Source organism: Rhinatrema bivittatum, chromosome 5 (genome assembly GCF_901001135.1).
Source record: "Rhinatrema bivittatum chromosome 5, aRhiBiv1.1, whole genome shotgun sequence".
NCBI classification, from domain to species: domain Eukaryota; kingdom Metazoa; phylum Chordata; class Amphibia; order Gymnophiona; family Rhinatrematidae; genus Rhinatrema; species Rhinatrema bivittatum.
In genome coordinates, this window is record NC_042619.1 from 280614005 (window position 1) to 280631375 (window position 17371).

Consider the following 17371-nt stretch of genomic DNA (forward strand, 5'->3'; position numbering starts at 1 on the left):
ACTTATCATAATATTCAATAACATTAATCCAAATAGTGATCTGATGGGAATAACATTTAAACCACATATTTCACCACGATCGCTCAGATTACAAAACAAAGGCCTCTTAGAAATCCCAACCATAAACTCTTATCTAACACAAACTAGAGAGAGAGCGATTTTTAGTCGCTGGACTGAATCTATGGAACTCCATGCCAGAGGACCTGCGAACAATAACAGACAATAAAAAATTTAAGAGTGATTTGAAGACTTGGCTATTGAAAAACGCCTGCTGTCTGACAGATGCTTCCGGTTCGCCATGAGAAAGACTACTAAATATGTATTGATCATCACCCCCAACCCCTAACCTTTCTGTAACCCAGTTATGTTTTCCTAAACATATCTGTCTCTGAAATGCACCCTTTGTCTCTAAATGTTTACCTAATTCACTATCTGAACGTACATCTACCTCTGCTTTCATTATTTATTTATGAGTGACTAACCTGTACTCCATTATGAATTAATGATTTTCACATGAAATGGCAGTATATAAAACACATAAATAAAATCATGAAAGGACTTGAACAGGTTAATGTAAATCGATTACTTACTCCCTCAGGTAATAGGACTAGTGGGCACTCCATAAAGTTATCAAGTAACTCAATTAAAACAAATTGAAGAAAATTCTTTTTCACTCGGCACATAGTTAAGCTCTGGAATTCATTGCCACAGGATGGGGTGATGGCAGTTAGTGTAACTGGGTTTAAAAAAGGTTTGGATAAGTTCCTAGAGGAAAAATCCATAAACTGTTGTTAATTAATAAGCAATGGTAGCTTGACATCTCTTTAATGTTTGGATACTTGTTAGGTATTTGTGACTTGGTTTGAGCACTGTGGGAAACAGGATGCTGGGCTTGTTGGACCCTTAGTATCTGACCCAAGAAGGCATGTCTTATGTTTATCTTTGTGCTGCTTTCTATATTCAGGCATCTCAGCTTGGCGTTCCCCCTAACTTGTGTCAGTGCTGCTTGGAGGCTCAGGGAGAGTTATCTCTGGCTGCAAACTGAGCCTGCCCTTCCAGCATGATGCAGGAATGTCACCAGAGGGGGACCTTTAGATGTTTTGCCTAGTTTTGTGGCTCCCCTAACTGGTTCACCAGTGGGGGAAGGCTACTCAATGGGCGCAGGACCAGTGCCCCCTGGTTTTGGTATAGACTGCAGCAAAGTTTGCGTGCTTTTCTACATGCAAGTTTGCCATGAGACAGCTTGGCAGGTTGAGCAACCTTTTGGCTAGGCCCTGCTCACATGTTTTTCTCAGTCGCCAATGTTAGGCCTAAGATTTCAGGATTTTCTAACTGCAGATCCCTGAACACCTAGTGCCGTGGGTGTCTGATACGTCTACACCTACTACGGGTCACACTGATAGGGACCCAAGTGGCACAGATGATGAGGGTAACCCTTACTCCCTGGAGGATGGGAAATGTCTCCGGTGTTTGAGCCGTATAGAACAATGTTGCCTTTCTTTCATAGAGTTGAGTTACCGGCTCAGATCACCCAGGCACTGAAGATGCTGGAGGTGCCGGGTGCTGATTCCATGTATGAGCCAAACAAGAATCCCATTTGGATTTCTTATGTAAACCAATATGGATGCTATTCAAGAATTGATTAATCTTGAATGGGGTACCCCGGAGCTAATTTTAAAGGAGGACGAATCTTGGTAGCACTGCACCTCCTGGATCTGGCTGAGAGAGAGCTGTTGTGTTTTCTGAAAGTGGATGCGCTGGTGTGTGCCGTCACCAAGCGGACAACTATCCCTGTAAAAAGGGGAGTGTCATGAAGGAGGCGCAGGATAGGAGAATTGAGGCTATCCATAAACAGGCTTTGAGGCGGTGGCAATGCATTGCAGATGGCTTCTTGCTTCTCTCTGGTGGATTGTTCTTGTTTGCGCTCTCTCAGGAAGTCAATAAGTTTGGTTTGAATTACAGGGTAGTGCCCTATGGCCTCACCACTCTGGATGCACCTGATCTTGGAAGCTAAGCAGGATTGAGCGTTAGCTCTGGCTGATGACGACGCTAATACAATTTCAAAGTGTAATCTTGCAAAATGGCCTTTTGAAGGATCATTCTGGTTTGGGAGTGAGTTTAAAAAAATGGGCAATGAGTGGGTGAGTCTCAGGTTTCTTGGTTACCAGAAGATTAAAAGCAGTCCCTGCACTCATTTGGCATGAGAGGTCGTGCTAGGTGTTTTCAAACGTTTTTGACCCTTCAGAGGAGCAGCTTCTCAGAGGGCTCGACCTTTAGGTAGGTCTCAGTCCTTCGTCCCAAGCAGCCCAGACAGGATTCAGGCTCGAATGGTGGTGCCCCTTGACCCCCTCAATTAGGGTGTGCCGACCAACTCCCGGGAGCAGGAGATAAGGGGTTGCCTGTCTCTCCTTTTTATTGGAGAAAGATTGAGATCATGTCAGACCAGTGGGTTCTAGAGGTGATAAGTGATATCAGCCTGTCACAAGAAAATACAGCTGATATTCCAATTATTTCATTGTACTCGAGAAGGAGGGTTCCTTTCGCCCCATCCTGGATCTCAAAGTAGTCAACCGGCTTTTGCAAGTGACTCGTTCCCACATGAAAACCTTATGCTCACTGATAATGACAGTGCTGTCAGGGGAGTTTCTTAACTCTCTGGATTGTCATAGGCATATCTGCCTATTCCCATCCAGCTAATGCATCAACAGTTTTCTGTTTCGCTGTTTGGGGGTGATATTATCATTTTTTGAGTGCTACACTTTGGTTTGGCCACCACACAGAGGACCTTCTGTAAGGTTATAATGGTAGTAGCAGCTGTGTTGGAAAAGGATAGCATTCTGATTTATCCGTATTTAGTTGTTTGGCTAATTCAGGCCAAGAGCCATGAAGGAGAGTTTTCAGGCCTCACATTAGGTGATCCCCTTGCTACAGGACCTAAGTTGGGTGTGAGCTTGGCCAAGAGCAATCTGCAGCCATCTCAGACACTGGAGTATCTCAGTGTTTGTTTTTGACATAAAGCAAGATGAGGTGTTCCTGCCAGAGGCCCACATCCAGCGGTGTGGTCTTATATACAGGTGCGCGGGTTGATGACAGCCATCCTAGAGGTGGTATTGGGGGCAAGGGCATATGTGTCCTCTTCAGCACACACTGCTTACACATTGGAGTCCACAGTCTCATGACTTCAGTTTCCAGTGGAGATCAGCATCCATCTGCAATTGTAGTTGCAAGCAGATCATCTAACGAAGGGTGTTCCCCTACGAAAACCAGACTGGCTACTGTGCCTGATTGATGCGAGCATCCAGGATTGAGGGATTCACCCTCAATACATAAATACAACTGTATTTTATGTACACCATTGTGATGGTTGAATAACTGATGTAACGGTATATAAAACCAAATAAACTATAAACTATCAGGAGTTGCAGCACAGGGGTGCTGGAGTACAGAGGAGTATCTCTGGAGCATCAATTGGATGGAAGCCCGTGCCATTCAGTTGGCATGCTTGCGATTCATAGACCGCTTGCAGGGTCAAGTGGTCCGATTGATATTGGACAATGCGATTACGGTGGCTTACATCATTTTCAAGGGAAGAGCCAACAAGTGTTGCAGGAAATAGCCCAACTCATGGAATGGGTGAAAGTACATCTTCAAGAAATCTCATCCTTACAACATTGCAGGAAAAGACCATGTAAAAGCCAACTTTCTCAGCAGACAGAGTCTGGATTCTGGAGAATGGGAATTGTATAGCAAAGTGTTTAGGCTCATAGTGGGTCGCTGGGACCTCTTGTTTCCAGGCTGGCTGGCGACATTACACAATGCGAAGGTTCCGTTCTTCATTAGTCAGAGGAGATCTGAGGTTTTCAGGCAATAACGCCCTCGTGCAGGAGTGGCTGTAAAGCAAGTTTCTATATGCCTTTTGCCCATGGCCCATATTGGGCAGAATGATTCGGAGGTTCGAGAGACATGGGGTTGGTACTGCTGCTGGCTCCAGATTGGCCCAGGAGGTAGTGATATGCAGATCTGTGAAGACGTCTGGTGGAATATCCTCTCCAATTACCTGTTCACATGAATCTATCTCGGCAGGGGTCTTTTATTCTCAAAGATACGACTTGATTTTTGTCTTACGGTCTGGCCCTTGTGAGGGCTTGGTTGCTAAAGCATGGGTAGTCCACCGCTCTGATTTTCACCTTACTTCAAGCACGAAGGTTATTCAATTCCTTAGCCTATGTTCGAATTTGGCGAGTGTTTGAGGTTTTGTGTGAGAAAGGAGGGGGTTCATCCTCATTTGGTTAAAATCCCATTCAGTTTGGATTTTTTTTAGGATGGGTTGTTTAAGGACTTGGCCCTTAATTCCTTGAAGGTACAGGTGGTGGCTCTTGCCTGTTTCTGTTATAAAACCCAGCCGTGGCAAGCCGCGAACGGCACTTACCCCCATCCCTAGGGGCCGGTCGGACCGCCGGCACTAGGCATCCCCGCGGGACTTCTCAGCGGCAGCATTCGCTGCAAGTCCAAGATGGCCGCGGTCTCTCTCCCCGCGCGGCTTAGCTCCGCCCCCTGACTTCAGCTAGGGCCGCGCGGGCGGCTCTGGTCCCAGATTTAAAGGAACACTCACCGGATATGAGCTGGTTCCTTCCTGCGGTTCCCTATTGGCTGGGGACTATTTAAGCAAGGTCTGGACCTCCAGTCCTTGCCTTGTCTTCTTGGCTCCTGCGTTTGTTTTGTTCCTGGTTCCTGTTTGTCCTCCTGAGCTGTTTCCTGGTCCGGCTGACGTTCCTTCTGGTTCCTTGATTCCTGGCGTGGCTGCGGACCTCTCTGGCTTCTGACCCCTGGACTGGCTGCGGACTTCTCTGGCTTCTGACCCCTGGACTGGCTGCGGACTTCTCTGGCTTCTGACCCCTGGATTGGCTGCGGACCTCTCTGGCTTTTTGACCCCTGGACTGGCTGCGGATCACCCTGGTTCACGACTTCTGGATTGGACTTCTTCACGAGATCCGCGGGGTTTGCTCCTCGACCTGCTGGAGGCGCCAGCATCTGGATTACACGACCTGCAGGAGGCGCCTGCGTCCAGATCTTACCCTTTCCATCTGCAACCCCGAGAATCAGCCTCACCTAACGACGGTGGTCTACTCGATCATCGTCGAACCAAGGGTCCACCACTCGGTTCATAACAGTAAGACAAGGCCATGGACCCGGCGGAGGCCTCTGCTCTGCGGGCCATTCCCGGCCTGGCTCAGAAGATCATGGAGCAACAGGGTATGCTCGAAGCCATGGCCGCCTCCATGGAGCGGCTCAACGCTCGACTAGATGCGGTGGTAGCCAGCCAGCCCAGTGCATCAACCATGGCTCCACCGGTTGCTCCTGCTCCATTTTCAACGTCCAGCAGCCTTCGTCCAGTCCTTCCACTTCCAGCACCACCACGATACGCCGGAGATCCCCGTCTCTGTCTGGGATTTTTGGACCAATGTACTATGCATTTCCGGCTACAATCACCCTTCTTTCCAGATGACGCCACTAAAATTACCTACATACTATCCCTGTTGGAAGGCAAAGCCCTCACATGGGCCTCTCCTTTATGGCAACGTTCTGACCCGGTATTACAGAACTACCTCCAATTTATTGAACTATTCCGCACTACTTTCGAAGAACCCGGAAAACAAGCCGCTGCCGCCACGGATTTACTACACCTCCGTCAAGGCGGACGTTCCCTCACGGATTACAACATTGATTTTCGCACTCTAGCCAATGAACTCCACTGGGAAGAGAGAGTTCTTCGGACCATATATCTTGAAGGACTTTCTGCCAAGATCAAGGACGAACTGGCTGCCCGAGAACTCCCGTCCTCCTTAAATGGCACCATCGAACTGGCCACCAGGATCGATCGCAGATTGCAAGAACGAGCACGAGAGGGCGGCAACTGGAGGAGACGGTCTACTTTTTCTCAGATCTCTCCAACCCCCAATCCTCCGCCTCAAGGAGCCCATCCCAGTGAGGGTTCCAGGGACGAACCCATGCAGCTCGGAAGAGGCCCGCTGTCTACAGAGGAACGCTTGAGACGGCGCAGATCGGGGCTTTGCTTGTACTGTGGAGGCTCTGGACATCGTTTAGCTGACTGCCCTATTCGTCCGGGAAACTTCAAAGCCTAGGGACTTTGGGGGGTGTTTCCCTGGGTCAGTTTTCTCCACAACCCCCACTCACATTACCAATCACTCTCCATATGAACGAACATGAATTCTCCACGCTGGCGCTAGTAGACTCAGGAGCCGGAGGAAATTTCATTTTACAAGCACTGGTGGATAAGCTCCACGTTCCAGTTCGACTCTGCCTGCAACCTCTAATCATTTCTTCCATCCACGGGGAACCATTACCCGGCAGAATCACGCATCAGACGGAACCCCTGAATTGTTTTATTGCACCAGACCATTCTGAACAAATTACCTTCTATGTCATCAACAAAGCCATTCACCCTGTGGTACTGGGCATACCTTGGCTGCAGCGCCATAACCCCCAGTTTGATTGGACTTCCTTACGCCTGACACAGTGGGGTCCCGAATGTTCTGGGACCTGTTTCAAGGACTCCGGTTCCACTTCCAATTATGTCTGCACCTCGCCTTTGGGAGAATTACCCTCTTCATATCACCAATTTGCAGATGTTTTCTCTAAGAAGGCGGCTGATGCTTTGCCGCCTCATCGGGCGTTTGACTGCACTATCAAGTTGATTCCAGGTTCTATACCCCCGCGAGGACGAGTCTACCCTTTATCTGCTACTGAGACTCGAGCTATGACCGAATATATTCGGGACAATCTGCAAAAAGGATTTATTCGACGATCCACGTCGCCCGCGGGGGCTGGATTTTTTTTTTGTGGAAAAGAAAGATGGGACATTACGCCCTTGCATCGACTACCGAGGACTTAATGCTATTACTATCAAGGATCGTTATCCTTTGCCTCTTATTGCTGAATTGTTTGATCGTCTGCAAGGAGCTCAAATCTTTTCTAAACTTGATCTGCGTGGTGCATACAATTTAGTACGTATTCAAGAAGGGGATGAGTGGAAGACTGCGTTCAACACCAGAGATGGACATTATGAGTACTTGGTAATGCCGTTTGGTTTAACTAACGCACCTGCAGTGTTTCAGAATTTTATTAATGAAATCTTTAGGGACCTGTTATATACTTGCGTTGTGGTGTATCTTGATGATATTTTGATTTTTTCTAAGGACTTACTTACTCATCGTCAACACGTGCTACAAGTACTACAAAGACTCCGGGACCATCAGTTGTACGCTAAACTGGAGAAATGTATTTTCGAAACAGAGTCTTTGCCGTTCCTGGGATACGTTATTTCTAAACACGGGTTTCAAATGGATCCAACTAAATTAAAAAGTATACAAGAATGGACTCAACCGAAGGGGCTAAAAGCCTTGCAGAGATTTCTTGGTTTTGCGAACTACTACCGACATTTTATTAAGGACTTTTCCAAGCTATCTGCGCCCCTCACTGCACTCACTCGTAAAGGGGCTAATATCACTACTTGGCCCACGGCGGCCGAAGAAGCATTTCAGGCCCTTAAGGACTCCTTTTTACGACAGCCCTGTCTTCGCCACCCGGACCCAAGTCGCGCATTTACAGTTGAAGTTGATGCATCCACCGAAGGTGTAGGAGCAATATTAAGTCAGACCACTGTCAAGGGTACGTCTCATCCCTGCTCCTATTTTTCAAAGAAGTTCTCTCCCGCGGAGCGCAACTATGCTATTGGCGACAAAGAATTATTAGCCATCAAACTCGCATTGGAAGAATGGCGACAGTGGCTGGAGGGGGCCCAGCATAAAATCACCATCTTCACTGATCATAAGAATCTGATTTACCTACAACAAGCCCAGCGACTTAACCCACGGCAAGCCCGCTGGGCTTTATTTTTTTCCCGTTTTGATTTTGAGCTCCGGTATCGACCTGCCAGTAAGAATATCAAAGCGGATGCACTATCTCGGTCCTTTGTCTGTGAGGATGGCGAAGAGGTGTTACAGACCGTCATTGATCCTGCCCGTATCATTCTGGCACCTACTGTTCCAGTTCCGATAGGAAAGACGGTGGTTCCCAGCCGACTCCGTACCAGGGTTTTGAAGTGGGGACATGATTCCCAATTCGCTGGACATCCTGGACGCAAGAGGACACAGGACCTCCTTCAGCGCTTCTATTGGTGGCCGGGGATGTACAAAGACATTCGGGCATACGTGGACTCGTGTCCCGTTTGTGCCCAACATAAGACTCCAGTGGGAAGGCCGTGGGGACGGCTACAACCCTTGCCGGCACCATCCAAGCCTTGGACGCATATCTCTACCGATTTTGTGGTTGATTTACCTGCTTCTGAAGGACACACAGTGATTTGGGTAGTAATTGACCGCTTCTCTAAAATGGCTCATTTTACGCCCCTGCCCGCTCTTCCCTCTGCTCCTCGGTTGGCTCAACTGTTTATGTCCCATATCTTCCGCCTTCATGGACTGCCGTCCCACATTTCCTCCGATAGAGGTTCCCAGTTCACGGCCCGGTATTGGCGGAGCCTTTGTGCCAAATTTCAGGTTTCCTTGGACTTCACGACCGCCTTCCATCCGCAAGCCAATGGCCAAGTTGAGCGGACTAATCGTACTCTCAAGCAGTTTCTGCGTGCGTATGTCAATTCTAGGCAGGATGACTGGGCGGCTTTGCTGCCCTGGGCGGAGTTTTCCCATAACTACCATCGGTGTACCTCAACCGGCTCCTCCCCGTTTCAAGTTGTGTTTGGCTACCAACCTACTCCTCCGGTGCCTCTCCCTCTGGCAGTACCCTCGCCGGCGGCTCAGCTTACTGCCACTCAGTTCCAGCAATTATGGGTGCACACTCGCCGCATGCTCCGCAAAGCGGCTCTTCTGGCTAAGAAGTTTGCTGACCGGCATCGGAGGCCGGCGCCTCAGTTTCATTCGGGCGACAGGGTATGGCTGAGCACCAGGAACATTCGTTTGCGAGTCCCTTCGATGAGATTGGCTCCCCGGTATATTGGTCCTTTTTCCGTGGCCAAGCAGATCGGTCCCGTCACTTATCGACTGCATCTGCCCCCCTCTCTGCGCATTCACAATGTTTTCCATGTCTCTTTACTGAAACCTCTGCTCCTCAACTGGCCATCTCGGAAGGCTCCTGTCTCTTCGCCCGTTCAGCTGGAGGACGACCCTACCTATCAAGTCCGTGAGGTTCTCGATGTTCGGCGACGAGGACGTCGTTGGGAGTATCTCTTGGCATGGGAAGGTTTTGGGCCTGAGGAGAACTCCTGGGAGCCCGCTCCTAATATTCTTGACAAGGGTCTTCTCCAGACGTTTCACACCAACCATCCGGAGAAACCCAAGCCTTCTAGGGGGAGGCCTAAAGGAGGGGGTACTGTTATAAAACCCAGCCGTGGCAAGCCGCGAACGGCACTTACCCCCATCCCTAGGGGCCGGTCGGACCGCCGGCACTAGGCATCCCCGCGGGACTTCTCAGCGGCAGCATTCGCTGCAAGTCCAAGATGGCCGCGGTCTCTCTCCCCGCGCGGCTTAGCTCCGCCCCCTGACTTCAGCTAGGGCCGCGCGGGCGGCTCTGGTCCCAGATTTAAAGGAACACTCACCGGATATGAGCTGGTTCCTTCCTGCGGTTCCCTATTGGCTGGGGACTATTTAAGCAAGGTCTGGACCTCCAGTCCTTGCCTTGTCTTCTTGGCTCCTGCGTTTGTTTTGTTCCTGGTTCCTGTTTGTCCTCCTGAGCTGTTTCCTGGTCCGGCTGACGTTCCTTCTGGTTCCTTGATTCCTGGCGTGGCTGCGGACCTCTCTGGCTTCTGACCCCTGGACTGGCTGCGGACTTCTCTGGCTTCTGACCCCTGGACTGGCTGCGGACTTCTCTGGCTTCTGACCCCTGGATTGGCTGCGGACCTCTCTGGCTTTTTGACCCCTGGACTGGCTGCGGATCACCCTGGTTCACGACTTCTGGATTGGACTTCTTCACGAGATCCGCGGGGTTTGCTCCTCGACCTGCTGGAGGCGCCAGCATCTGGATTACACGACCTGCAGGAGGCGCCTGCGTCCAGATCTTACCCTTTCCATCTGCAACCCCGAGAATCAGCCTCACCTAACGACGGTGGTCTACTCGATCATCGTCGAACCAAGGGTCCACCACTCGGTTCATAACAGTTTCCAAGGTCATGTGGAAGGAGAAACCTTGTCAGACCATCTGGTTCTGGCCCAGTTCTTGAAAGGGGTGAAGCATCTTCATTTCCCCCTTGCAGTTGCCAGTGCCCTTGTGTCGTGTTAATCCCACCTTTCGACCACTGTGTAGCCTCTTCTTGAGGTTACTTACTAGAGGATAGTGTTCTGTGTGTAAAGTTTCCAAACTGCGTGCTCTGTCTTGTTGGGAACCGTTTCTGCAAGTGATTCCGGGAGCAGTCCTGATGTGAACTGTTCTGACTTTTCTCCATCATTGCTCTCCGCTTCAATGGCAGGGGGAAAAGAGGAAAAGGAGACTTAGATTCAGACAGCAACCAACAAGGACCCTGACTTTTACGGTCTGGGAAAACAAGCATGGGGCTAACTTGATGTAGCTTTTAGTACCCTTAATTAATAAGCCTGATACTTTTGATGCAACGCCCAACATTGCTCTCTGCTTCAATAGCAAGAGGTAATAAGGGATTGGATTCAGTCAGCAACCAACAAGGGTCCTGACTTTTATGGTCTAGGAAACTGATAAGTATGGGGGGTGACCTGTACGCTGCAGCAGATACGTTTGCTGGACAGCAGATAAGTTTGCTGGACAGCAGATAAGTTTGCTGGACAGTCTAGATGGACTGTTTGGTTCTTTTCTGCCGTAAATTCTATGTTTTAATGTTTTGCCAAAGTTGGTCTCGGATTGTCACTTGAATCAATCAATTCCCTGCCAATGCTGGACAGGGGGAGAGAGAGATGTGGATGAGTTGTGCCTGTTACACTACTTGACACCCAAGGTCTGTATCATGAGGTTTTCAAGGTTTCTAAACCTCTCAGGAAAGATGGACCAGCTGTTAATATTCCACAGTGGGAGTAAAGAGGGTGAGCTGGTGTTGCAGGCTAAGATAGCCCGTTGGATTAAAGAAGTTATCATGGCTGCATTTGTGGATGCTGAGCAGCCATTGCCTAGTCAGTTATGGGCTCATTCCATTAGGGGTCAGGCAGTGTCATGGGTGGAGATTAGATGGTTGTCTCCCATCGACTTTTGCCAAACTGAGACATGGTCATTTTTACACGATTTCCAGGCATTATTGCCTGGATGTGCAAGCCCGGGAGGACGCAGCCTTTCCGCGTGCGTTGTTGATCAGACCTTGGGCAGCCTCCCACCTTTTTCAGGAGCAGCTTTGGTACATCCCACTGGTGTGGATTAACCTGTCTGAATGCTAAGAAAGGAGAAAGTACTACTTACCTGATAATTTCCTTTTCTTTAATGAAGGCAGGTTAATCCACCTTCCCACCCTTGGCTGCCGTGCTATATTTCTGTTTTTGGATTCTTTTATCAACTTCCCGCTGTTTTCTTGTCTGAGGAAAAGTCTGGGCTGGGAAGTCTCCAGCCCAGAGTAATAACATTGAGAGAGTATTGGCAAAGATCTGACAGAGATGGCTTAAACAATGGTATGCATGATTTGGAATGTATCAGATACTGGATCAGTGGTTAAAGATTCAAAATTCAGCAATATTTATATAGACACAGAGTAAATATTTCAAATAATGTAGACCATCTTAAAGTGTCAATAGGTTGGAGATGTGTTTTATGCTTCTTCTGGATAAAAAAGAACCGGGGCAGCCAAATTAATAAGAAAATGTGTTCCTGTAAAAGAGACAATGATTAAAAATCCTGAAGAAAGATATCTTATTGTGGTAGGATGCAGAGCTGGTGCTAGCATTTTTGCTGCCCAGTGATAACAATTATTGATACCCCTTTCTCATTTTTTTTTAAACCCAGAATGCCCCACCTCAGTTAAACATGCAGAATACAGACAACCCTCACCAAATACAGAATAAAGAAACTATAAACTATAAATAGAAACTGGCCTGGAAACCGCATAAGCCAGTCTCTTTATGCAATACAGCAATGGAGAAACAGAAACATCACCAGTCCTCATAAGTTATTCATCAAAGACTATAAATCAATCATATTAATAAAACCATTCTTGTAAAATTAATATTTCCAGTGATCTAAGCAATAGAATAACTTCCAGTAATAAATTATTTAGAAATAGCAGACACAGCCATCCAATAAGTAAAACTAATAAGGATGTATAATTCGCCGCTCTCCATACCTGAAAACTTTTTATTTCTAGAAATCCTGAATAAGGCATGGATTAGTGAAGCAGCACAAATTTTCTTCACACACACATACACAGACACACACACACACAACCAAGCAGGCTCCCATTCACACATACCCACACCAGACAGATTACCATTCATTCACACACACACACACACACACACACACACACACCCACCCCAGTCAGGTTTCCATTCACAGACACACACACACTCTAGACAGATTCCTCCCCCCTCCCCCCCCCACACACATACATCAGAGAGGATCTGTTGTCTGCGGGTGCTTGAGAGTGTGAGCCCCTGTACCGTGAAGTGACCGACACAACCCCAGGACTGGCAATGGTCCACACCGCTCGTGGTTGAGTGCATCCAGGCACAAGCAAGGTTGAAGCCAAGACTGGAGACTTAAACCAAGCTGAAGGCTCAACACAGCTGAAGACTTAGAACAGGAACACCTGGAGACTTCGGATGAAAACCAGCAATCCAGGCTGGTCTCTGGGGTAGCCCCCCAGCCACTATGTAAGCCCTTTTGGACTGTGTTTAGGAATGGCTTGCACGTAGGACTGACTAAGGCTGACGACTCAAGACACTAATGACGTCAAAGCTTAAGGCTCTGAAGTCTTGAACAAGATGAAGGCTCTGCAGACTTGGAACAAGACGAAGGCCCAGGACTTGGAACAGGTAGATGACTGGAGCAAGAACTCGGGAGACCAGGGACAGGACTCAGGAACTCCGAATTCAGACTCAGGCTCAGGAACTTGGAATTCAGACTCAGGAACTCGGACCTTGGAACTCAGGAATTCGGACTCAGGAACTCAGAAGAGACTTCAAAGACTTGAACCAGCGGCAAAGACTCTGGACAGAACTCTAAAGACATGGAACACTTGGATAAGAATCAGAAGACTTAGGAAACAGGAACCTGGAGACCAGGAATATAGAGGACCACAAGGACCTGGAGACAACAGGAAAACTGAAGATCTTGTAAAGGTCTGGAGAAACGGGAAAAGTGGCCTTTTAAGGCCTGAAGCAGTGATGTCATAAGGCGCTACAGAGCTTTTTCCGCCGTGGTCCCTTTAAGTCTTGAGCAGCGGCGTGCCCTAGGGAAGATGCACCATGCGGGGATCACCGGCAGTGACTCAGGACCACAAGGATGACTGGTGGCATCTCTCCTGCCACAAAGTGGCTGCGCAGGGCCATGACAATGGTGGTGTTAAGCCTCATGGGTGATGGCGAGGTCTCTCCTACAGCAGCACAGGTCCGGCATTGGAGTTCATCAGCACTCTGAGGCTGCACAGGAAAGCAGAGGTGGCAATGGCAACTTCTGGGTGAGAAGGCCACTCGAGGGACCCTCACGCGAGTTGTATCGCAACAGTACCCCCTCCTCAAAGCCCCTCCTTCCAGCCTCTTCTCTTTGGCTTCAGGGGAACAAAGGTAATCCCTTACCAACAAGGGCTCGAGGGGCAAACACAGAATCCAAAGATATGTGGTTTCAGGAACAGAAGTGAGGAACCATACTGGACTGAAGACTTGGACTGAGACAAGGCTGCAGACTTGAATGAAGACATTGCTGCAGTTTAGACAAAGACATGACTGCAGGCTTGGATGAAGAAATGGTTTGAACACACTGAAGGCTAGAATTAAGGCAGAAAAACTTGAACAAAAAGTTGGATGCAGGTGCCTCCTGCAGGTTGTAGTCAAAAAATAAAAACTCAGGCAGGATCAAGAGTCAAAGCATGGAAGGCCCGTCATGAGTACAAGTTCACCAAGCTCATGGCCTTCGCAGATGTCCTCATCTCCAGTTTCCCTGTGTCCAGTTGCCCCGGCTCCTCCAGTTCCTGGCTCCAGGTATTCCAGCCTTGTCTCACTGCCGGATTCCACCTCCAGATAACCATCCTGAGTTTGCATGTGTAGGGTGCGCAGTGGGACAGGGTGGTCCGCGACCAGCCCACGGAGGGCTGTGTAGGGCGCTCTGAGGGGTAGTGCCTGCCTGAGTCTCCTAGTGCTTCATCTCATCCTAGTCTCCAGGTGCCTATATCTTGTCCAAGTCTTCTGGTGCCTATATCTTGTCCTTGTTCTACAGTCATCGCCTGTCCTCGACCTCTGTCTGTCCTGCCGTTCCTGGCGGCGGGTCCAAAAGGACTATCGAGTGGCAGGAGGGCTACCCCAGAGATCTCATTGCATTGCTGGGTCTCTTCTGGTGAGTTTGGGTTCAGCAGAGGTTAGGACCCCCGAGCCTTAAACCTGTCCACCAGTGCTTGGATATGTCTTGCCTGCCTCGGTGCTTCTCCAGCGTCCCCTCTGGGGTCGTGCCATAGCCCAAGGGCACACTCTCCTGAATCGGGACCGTTCCTTAGCACTCCCCAACAGATTGCGAAGGCCATGTGTTTGGTGAGCGTGTTCCTGTGATGGGCCCATGTTTTGGACTTCCAGAGTCCTTGATCCAAGAAATTTTTGATTCAAGAATTTTTGTCCGAGTTTTTTCCCGTGAATCCTTAGACTTGCTGGAGGTGCCAGCCATTTTTTGGGATTTTTTTTTTCCTATGACCCCACTTGATTACTAAGAACTTTTCTTTGGGAAGCATCCATATGGCCTGGGTATATTTTTAACGATCTGCAGGAGGCGCCTGTACCCAGGTTCAATGGTTTCTACAGCTGCTTAAACCTCTGGTTCCTTCTTCTTAGTTTTTCCCCCAAGGTCTCCATTTTTCACCTGGGTTTATTTTTTAATGACGTGTAGGTGTCTGCACCCAGGATGTAATCACTATGCAGCTGAAAACTCCATGTCTTCCGCCTATAAGCATCCATTCCCCTGCAAGAGGCATCTGCATCCCATGGCTCCCAATGTCTACAGCCTTTCTGAGCTCCTCGTTCCAGATGACCTGCAGGAGGCGCCTGCACCCCATCTTATTACAGTCTTCCGATTGGAGTCTGATAACTTCACTTTCACTCTTATGTTTATCCACTAATTATCCCCGTTTGTTACGCTCAGCATTTCCAGGTTTCGACCAGCTTCCATGCTTCAGTCCTGCCTCACTACCTTCTACTATTGTGCAAGCACTCAACTTTTCCATGTGCCATCCTTCTCTAGTGCTCCCCGATACCGCTGATAATATTGCTATCCTGAAAGTAAATGCTGCATGTGAATGTTGCTGAAAGTAAGCAGTCTATGTGGTGCCATTTTGCTTGTGGAGAACAAAGAAGAGCCAGAGTCCAAAGTCTCTGTCCTCTGGGAAGTCACAGACTGCTTGGTTGTACACAATAGTCCAGGGATTTGGGAATAAAATATTAAGATTTCTTACACATGTTGTTGGACTTGATATACCTTGCTATCCAGATGTGCTATGTGATGTATTTTTCTTCCAGATGGACAAAAATATACAAGTCTGTGGTTGAAAAAGGCTTTCCTTCTTGTAAAAAAAAATCCTGCATTATTGGTTTGAGTCTAGCTCATCTAATTTCATGCCCTGGAGGAAAAGTTTCTATAGTATATCAGTTATAGAAAAATTGTGTGCTAATAATAAACTGTTCAAGACAAAGAATGTGTACCTAGAAATTTGGATATTATATCTGGATTGTTTACCTCACAGAGTTTGAAATTTGTAGTGGATATGATGGAGGTATGGTGTTTTTACATGAGTGTCTGTTTCTATTTAAATGATATATGATGGGTATAATGTGGATTTTGGTCATGATCTAGGTTGTACTTATAAAATTAAGTTAAGTAAACTTGTTTATGCAACTTTATCTTTTGTAAGCTTGTATTTGATATTTTTGAGAAATTGTAATACAAGTATTGTTAAATGGCATTATTATCTTCTCTTTCTTACTTGTAATTTGTATGAAGTAAAAGAGGGGGTTTTTTTTGTACATTTTTACTATATCTACCACTGTACAAATACAGCAGAATAATCCTTGGCAGTCTATGAAGGTTCTGGACTAGTCTGGTTGGACTTTAGGAAAGGATATTATCAGGGTGAGAGTAGATTTATGCTTCCTCATCTTTGAGCCAGACCAGTCCAGACACATGAAAACCTAGCTAGATAAATTGGCGGTGGAACATGGTAGGAATTTCCAATCCTGCAGTTTGTCTGGCTAAGTGTGAACTTAGTTGAACAGATCACTTTGAAAATAGTCCTCAGAGAAGTTTTATTCTCAGGTATTGTATATATTTGTAATGTAGATCTAATTGTGTCAAATAATTTGAGTTGAAAATGTCATCTTATTGCAATCTAAATTGTAGTTTACAAATGTACTGGTTCTTTTCCAGATTCTATACATATGGTCAATTATGCAGTTATCATCTTATGTTTTTAGAGGGTAATTGTATAACAGGCTGCATAAATTTGTGTGCTGTTATGTTCCTGTTACACCAATTTTCAAAGTGAGTTTGCTTTGAAAATTCTCCCAGTAACACAATGCACACTCAATTACACCAACTATTTGGTGCATTTAGTTTTTCCAAGAGAATTTATGCACATACTCTTAAAAATTGAATGATATACATATAAATCCAAACCCCACCCACACTCAACCCCTGGAACACTTTTCCCCTATGAAGGTAAAAGTATGCACATATAGAGGTCCATTTTCAGGGTCTGTTTGGTGAGCAAAGTTAGCTGGTAAACATATCTGGCTAATGGTGGGATATTCAGTGGTGCAACTGTATTATTGAATATTCCTGACTAGCTTAAAGTTAAGTGGATGATTTTATCTGGATAACTTTAAGACTGCCCTATGGAATAACGAGCCAATAAGTTATGAAGCTAAGAGTTAACCAGCTAACTTAAGACCTGATTCATTAAAAAATGTCCCCAATTCTGTGTCTATGGGAAAATGCCTTGATGAATCAGCCCCCTTACCCGGCTAAGTTAATTCTGCCCTGGAACATCCATGGCTATATTTTAGCCGGACAAGGAGATATCCAGCTAGTATTTAGCCAGATAAGTAGCTAAAATCTTCAAAAATTAGCATTTAACTGATATCTTGTGAGTTACCTGGCTAAATGCTGTGGTATATGGACCCTGTAGTTCTTATGCGCA

The 17371-nt window shown here is 47.3% G+C and overlaps 1 protein-coding gene across 1 annotated transcript in view; it reads left to right on the top strand.

Moving 5' to 3' along the window:
- Positions 1-17371, top strand: part of LOC115092769 (disintegrin and metalloproteinase domain-containing protein 9-like) — a 461831-nt gene that overhangs the window by 104787 nt on the left and 339673 nt on the right. The gene's annotated exons all lie outside the window — the stretch shown is intronic.